The sequence below is a fragment of the Arachis stenosperma genome, chromosome 2, assembly GCF_014773155.1.
Source record: "Arachis stenosperma cultivar V10309 chromosome 2, arast.V10309.gnm1.PFL2, whole genome shotgun sequence".
Classification (NCBI taxonomy): Eukaryota; Viridiplantae; Streptophyta; class Magnoliopsida; order Fabales; family Fabaceae; genus Arachis; species Arachis stenosperma.
In genome coordinates, this window is record NC_080378.1 from 48,584,769 (window position 1) to 48,591,826 (window position 7,058).

Consider the following 7,058-nt stretch of genomic DNA (forward strand, 5'->3'; position numbering starts at 1 on the left):
GGCCGAATGGCCATCCTCCACAAATGGCATATAAATTCGAAAATAGGGAAAAGGACCTGGTCTAAGGACTAGACGTCAAAAGATGAAAATACAATAGTAAAAAATCCTATTTATACTAAACTAGTTACTAGGGCTTACAGAAATAAGTCTAAGTGCAGAAATCCACATTCGGGGCCCACTTTGGTGTGAGCTTGGGCTGAGCTTGAGCTTTACACGTGCAGAGGCTTCTCTTGGAGTTAAACACCAAGTTATAACATGTTTTTGGCATTTAACTCTGGTTCGTGACGTGTTTCTGACGTTTTACTCCAGAATGTAGCATGGAACTGGCGTTGAACGCCAGTTTGTGTCATCTAAACTCGAATTAAGTATGGACTATTATATATTGCTGGAAAGCTCTAGATGTCTACTTTCCAACGACATTGAGAGCGTGCCATTTAGTGTTCGTTAGCTCTAGAAAATCCATTTCGAGTGCAGGGAGGTCAGAATCCAACAACATCAGCAGTCCTTTGTCAGCCTAAATTAGATTTTTGCTCAGTTCCCTCAATTTCAGCCAGAAAATACATGAAATCACAGAAAAATACACAAACTCACAGAAAAGTCCAAAAATGTGAATTTAGCATAAAAACTAATGAAAACATCCCTAAAAGTAGCTAGATCCTACTAAAAACTACCTAAAAACAATGCCAAAAAGCGTATAAATTATCCGCTCATCACAACACCAAACTTAAATTATTGCTTGTCCCCAAGCAACTGAAAATCAAATAGAATAAAAAGAAGAGAATATACTATAAATCCCAAAAATATCAATGAATATTAGTTCTAATTAGATGAGCGGGAATTGTAGCTTTTTGCTTCTGAATAGTTATGGCATCTCACTTTTCCTTTGAAGTTCAGAATGATTGGCATCTATAGGAACTCAGAATTTTGGATAGTGTTATTGATTCTCCTAGTTAAGTATGTTGATTCTTGAACACAGCTACTTTTATGAGTCTTCGCCGTGGCCCTAAGCACTTTGTTTTCCAGTATTACTACCGGATACATAAATGCCACAGACACATGACTGGGTGAACCTTTTCAGATTGTGACTCAGCTTTGCTAAAGTCCCCAGTAAGAGGTGTCCAGAGTTCTTAAGCACACTCTTTTGCTTTATATCACGACTTTAACCACTCAGTCTCAAGCTTTTCACTTGGACCTGCATGCCACAAGCACATGGTTAGGGATAGCTTGATTTAGCCGCTTAGGCCTGGATTTTATTTCCTTGGGCCCTTCCATCCATTGATGCTCAAAGCCTTGGATCCTTTTTACCCTTGCCTTTTGGTTTTAAGGGCTATTGGCTTTTTCTGCTTGCTTTTTCTTTTTCTTTTTCTTTTTCTTTTTCGTAAGCTTTTGCTTTTTCACTGCTTTTTCTTCCTTCAAGAATCAATTTCATGATTTTTCAGATTATCAATAACATTTCTCTTTGTTCATCATTCTTTCAAGAGCCAATAATTTTAACATTCATAAACAACAAGATCAAAAATATGCATTGTTCAAGCATTCATTCAGAAAACAAAAAGTATTGTCACAACATCAATATAATTAAACTAATTTCAAGGATGAATTTGAAACTCATGTACTTCTTGTTCTTTTGTTTTTAGAACATTTTTCATTTAAGAAAGGTGAAGGATTCATGGAATTATTCATATCCTTAGGACATAGTTACTAAATACTAATGATCATGTAATAAAGACACAAACATAGACAAACATGAAGCTCAAAAACTGAAAAACAGAGAGATAAGAACAAGGAAGTTAAGGAATGAGTCCACCTTAGTAATGGTGGCGCCTTCTTCTTGAAGGACCAATGATGTCCTTGAGCTCCTCTATGTCTCTTCCTTGCCTTTGTTGCTTGATCCCTAGTGGTTTTGGTGCTTCTATCCTTAGTTGCTCCCAATAATTGTGTGGAGGAAAACGTATCCCCTGAGGTATCTCAGGGATTTCTTGATGAAGGAATTCCTCATGCTTTTGTTGAGGTCCATGAGTGGGCTCTCTTGATGTGCAGTCAAATGCTCTACTACTGAGCTATGGACCCTTGAGATGAATCTCTCCAACTCCTAAGACTCGGATTTGGAAGCTTTTGTCTTCCCTTTCCTCTTTCTAGAGGTTTTTCCAGCCTTAGATGCCATCAATAGTTATAGAAAAACAAAAAAGCTATACTTTTACCACACCAAACTTAGAATGTTGCTCGCCCTCGAGCAAAAGAAGAAAGAATAGAAGAAGAAGAAGAAGAAGATACGGAGGAGAGGGAGAGAGATGTATGTATTCAGCTAAGGGGGAGAAGAGAGGGTAGTGTTGTGTGAAAATGAAGAAGGATTCAGGGGTTTATATAGTAGAGGGCGAGGGGTTAGGGTTCGGCCATATGGGTGGGATTGGGTGGGAAAGAGATTTTGAATTTGAAGGTAGGTGGGGTTTATGGGGAAGAGAGGATGGATGTGAGTGGTGAAGAGGTGATGGGGAAGAGTGATTGAGGTGATTGGTGAATGATGTTTGGGAAAGAGTGTTATTGGATTGTGTGAAGAAGAGAGAAGGTGAGTTGAGGTAGGTGGAGATCCTGTGGGGTCCACAGATCCTGAGGTGTCAAGGATTCATCATCCCTACACCAATTAGGCGTGTAAAATGCCCTCTACATGTCATCCTGGCATTTAACGCCAGGCTGCGGCATGTTTTTGGAGTTAAACGCTACTTCCATGCTTGTTTTAGGCATTCAACGCCAATCTGCAGCATGTTTCTAGCGTTTAACGCTAGCCTGATGCTTGTTGCTGGTGTTAAATGCCAGCTTTTCTCAGGGTGTAATCCTGGCATTTAAACGCTAGATTGCTGCTTGTTTCTGGTGTTCAATGCCAGATTCATGCTCTGTTCTGGCATTAAACGCCAGCCAGATGCTCCTTACTGGCGTTTAAACGCCAGTAGGCTCTTCCTCCAGGGTATGTTGTTTCTTCTTTTGTTTTTGATTTTATTTTTAATTTTAACAATTGTTTTGTGACTCCACATGATCATGAACCTAATAAAACATAAAAGAACAATAGAAATATAAATAAATAAAAATTGGGTTGCCTCCTAAAAAGCGCTTCTTTAATGTCAATAGCTTGACAGTGAGCTCTCATGGAGCTTCACAGAAGTTCAGAGCATTGTTGGAACCTCCCAACACCAAACTTAGAGTTTGATTGTGGGGGCTTTGTTTGACTCTGTATTGAGAGAAGCTTTTCATGCTTCCTCTCTATGGTTGCAGAGGAAGATCCTTGAGCTTTAAACACAAGGTAGTTCCCATTCAATTGAAGGACTAACTCTCCTCTGTCAACATCAATCATAGCTCCTGCTGTGGCTAGAAAGGGTCTTCCAAGGATGATGCATTCATCCTCCTCCTTCCTAGTGTCTAAGATTATAAAATCAGCAAGGATGTAAAGGCCTTTAACCTTTACTAACACGTCCTCTACCAATCCATAAGCTTGTCTTATTGACTTGTCTGCCATCTCTAATGAGAATATTGCAGCCTGTACCTCAAAGATCCCAGTTTCTCTATTACAGAGAGTGGCATAAGATTTATATCTGACCCCAAGTCACAAAGAGCCTTCTCAAAGGTCATGGTGTGATGAGCGGATAATTTATACGCTTTTTGGCATTGTTTTTATATAGATTTTAGTAAGTTTGAGCTACTTTTAGGGATGTTTTCATTAGTTTTTATGTTAAATTCACATTTCTGGACTTTACTATGAGTTTGTGTGTTTTTCTGTGATTTCAGGTAAATTCTGACTGAAATTGAGGGATTTGAGCAAAACTCTGAAAAAGGCTGACAAAAGGACTGCTGATGCTGTTGGATTCTGACCTCCCTGCACTCGAAATGGATTTTCTGGAGCTACAGAACTCCAAATGGCGCGCTCTCAACGGCGTTGGAAAGTAGACATCCAGGGCTTTCCAGCAATATATAATAGTCCATACTTTAATCGAAGAATGACGACGTAACTTGGCGTTAAACGCCAAGTTCATGCTGCTGTCTGGAGTAAAATGCCAGAAAAACGTCATGATCCGGAGTTAAACGCCCAAAACACGTCATAACCTGAAGTTTGACGCCAAGAAATGCCTCTACACGTGGATTGATCAAGCTCAGCCCAAACACACACCAAGTGGGCCCCGGAAGTGGATTTATGCATCAATTACTTACTCATGTAAACCCTAGTAGCTAGTCTAGTATATATAGGACCTTTTACTATTGTATTAGACATCCTGGATTGTATTTTCTATCCTGTGATCACGTTTAGGGGGCTGGCCATTCGGCCATGCCTGAACCCTTTGCTTATGTATTTTCAACGGTGGAGTTTCTGCACACCATAGATTAAGGGTGTGGAGCTCTGCTGTACCTCAAAGATTAATGAAGTTCTATTTTCTTTTATCCAATTCCTCTTTTATTCTTATTCCAAGATATTCATTCGTACCCAAGAACATGATGAATGTGATGAGTTAATAACCCTCATTATTATTCTCACTTATGAACGCGCGTGATTGACAACCACTTACGTTCTACATGCAACACAAGCTTGAATGTGTATCTCTTAGATTCCCCAACAGAATCTTCGTGGTATAAGCTAGATGGATGGCGGCATTTATCTGGATCCGGAAAGTCCAACCTTGTCTGTGGTGTTCCGAGTAGGATCCTGGGAATCCGGAAAGTCTCACCTTGTCTGTGGTATTCCGAGTAGGATTCCGTTCATGAATGACTGTGACGTGCTTCAAACTTTAACCTGCTGGGCGTTAGTGACAAACGCAAAAGAGGGATTCTATTCCAGTAGGAGCGGGAACCAACCGGTGATTGGCCGTACTGTGACAGAGTGCGTGCATTAGCTTTCACTGCGAGGATGGGATGTAGCTATCAACCATGGGTGATGCCTCCAGACTGGTTAGCTGTGCGAGTGACAGCCGCACAGGTTATTTCCCCGAGAGGAATGAAAGTAGCCACAGTTGATGGTGAACCCCTATACAAAGCTTGCCATGGAAAGGAGTAAGAAGGATTGAGTAGAAGGAATAGGAAAGCAGGCATCCGTGAGCTCTACAGCACCTCCATTCCACTTATCTGAAATTCCTACCAATGAATCTGCATAAGTATTCTATCCCTTTTTTTTTATTATTTATTTTATTATTAATATTCGAACTCACCATAAACAGATTTAATCTGCCTAACTGAGATTTGCAAGGTGACCATAGCTTGCTTCATACCAACAATCTCTGTGGATTCGACCCTTACTCACGTAAGGTTATTACTTGGACGACCCAGTACACTTGCTGGTTAGTTGAACGGAGTTGTGAAGGAAGGTCAATTTCCAAAAGGAATAATAAATAAACAGTGCCCTAAGGGTATTTTCCAAAGCTCAAAAGATAGAATAAAATTTATACAACTTAAGAATGTTGAATCACAATTTCGTCCACCAAGTTTTTGGCGCCGTTGCCGGGGATTGTTCGAGTATGGACAACTGACGGTTCATCTTGTTGCTCAGATTAGGTAACTTTCTTTTCAAAAACTTTTTCAAAAAATTTTTCTTTTTATTTTCGTTTTTCCTCACATTATTTTCGAAAAAAAAATTAATAAAATCCAAAAAATTAGAAAATCATAAAAATCAAAAATATTTTGTGTTTCTTGTTTGAGTCTTGAGTCAAATTTTAAGTTTGGTGTCAATTGCATGTTTTAAAAATTTTTTCTTGCAATTTTCGAAAATCCCATGCATTCATAGTGTTCTTCATGATCTTCAAGTTGTTCTTGACAAGTCTTCTTGTTTGATCTTGATGATTTCATGTTTTGTGTTGTTTGTTGTTTTTCATGTGCATTTTTTGTTTGTTAGAATCCATGCGTTAAAGATTTCTAAGTTTGGTGTCTTGCATGTTTTCTTTGCATTAAAAATTTTTCAAAATTATGTTCTTGATGTTCATCATGATCTTCAAAGTGTTCTTGGTGTTCATCTTGACATTCATAGTGTTCTTGCATGCATCTTGTGTCTTGATCCAAAATTTTCATGTTTTGGGTCATTTTTGTGTTTTTCTTTAAAAATTTAAAAATCCAAAAATATCTTTTCCTTATTTCCCTCCAAAATTTCGAAATTTTGGGATTGACTTGGTCAAAAATTTTCAAAATTAGTTGTTTCTTACAAGTCAAGTCAAAATTTCAATTTTAAAAATCTTATCTTTTCAAAATCTTTTTCAAAAATCATATCTTTTTCAATTTTTTCTATTTTTCGAAAATTTCAAAAATCTTTTTCAAATTATTTTCAAAATCTTTTTCTTATCTTTATATGTAATTTTCGAAAATTCACTAATAATTAATGTGATTGGTTCAAAAATTTGAAGTTTGTTACTTTCTTGTTAAGAAATGTTCAATCTTTAAGTTCTAGAACCTTATCTTGTAGTTTCTTGTTAGTTAAGTCATTTTTAAAATTAAATCTTTTTCAAAATATCTTCTTCAAATATATCTTTTTATCTTTTATCTCATCTTATCTTTTTCAAAATTTTATCTTTTTTCAAAATTTGATTTCAAAATATCTTATCTAACTTACTATCTTCCTATCTTTTTCAATTTTGATTTTCAAATCTTTTTCAATCAACTAACTAACTTGTTGTTTGTTTCTTATCTTTTTCAAAACCACCTAACTACTTCTCTCTCTTCTATTTTCGAAAATGTCTCTCTCTTTTTTCAAAAATTCTTTTTAATTAACTAATTGTTTCAAATTTTAATTACAATTTACCTTTAATTTTCGAAAATTACTAACCCCTTTTTCAAAATTATTTTCGAAAATCCCTTTCTCTTTTCTTCTTCTTTTTAATTACTTAATTACTAACACTTCTCTTCACCTCTCTTCATCCAAAAATCCGAATCCATCCTTCTTCATTCTTCTACCCCTTTCTTTTTCTACTAACATAAAGGAATCTCTATACTGTGACATAGAGGATTCCTTTTTCTTTTCTTGTTTTCTTCTCTTTCATATGAGCAGGAACAAGGATAAAGGCACTCTTGTTGAAATTGATCCAGAACCTGAAAGG